Below are 427 nucleotides of genomic sequence, written 5' to 3'. Positions count from 1 at the left end.
TGGAGGAGGTGATCCTTGAATATTACCCAGCTTTCTTGGGCCCCTCTTCCCTCCAGGGCTTTGTCCCATGGCACTCTACCAAGCAGATCCCTGAAGAGGCCAAAGTCTGCTCTCCTGAAGTCCAGGGTAGTGAGCTTGCTGTGCGCCCTCCTCGGTGCCCTAAGGATCTCGAACTCCACCATTTCGTGGTCACTGCAGCCCAGGCTGCCCTTGAGCTTCACATTCCCCACCAGCCCCTCCTTGTTGGTGAGAACAAGGTCTGGCATAGCACCTCTCCTCGTTGGCTCCTCTACCACTTGGAGAAGGAAGTTATCATCGACACATTCCAGGAACCTCTTGGATTGCTTATGCCCTGCCGTGTTGTCCTTCCAACAGATGTCGGGGTGGTTGAAGTTCCCCATGAGGACCAGGGCTTGTGAGCATGAGG

The 427-nt window shown here is 55.5% G+C and overlaps 1 protein-coding gene across 1 annotated transcript in view; it reads left to right on the top strand.

The window, feature by feature from the left end:
• The window catches only part of OBFC1 (oligonucleotide/oligosaccharide-binding fold containing 1), a 30,091-nt gene that overhangs the window by 23,573 nt on the left and 6,091 nt on the right, over positions 1-427 (top strand). The gene's annotated exons all lie outside the window — the stretch shown is intronic.

The sequence above is a fragment of the Pygoscelis adeliae genome, unplaced genomic scaffold (assembly GCF_000699105.1).
Source record: "Pygoscelis adeliae isolate BGI_AS28 unplaced genomic scaffold, ASM69910v1 Scaffold317, whole genome shotgun sequence".
NCBI classification, from domain to species: domain Eukaryota; kingdom Metazoa; phylum Chordata; class Aves; order Sphenisciformes; family Spheniscidae; genus Pygoscelis; species Pygoscelis adeliae.
The sequence above is the reverse complement of the archived record's forward strand: the minus strand, read 5'-3'. Positions and strand labels throughout refer to the sequence as shown.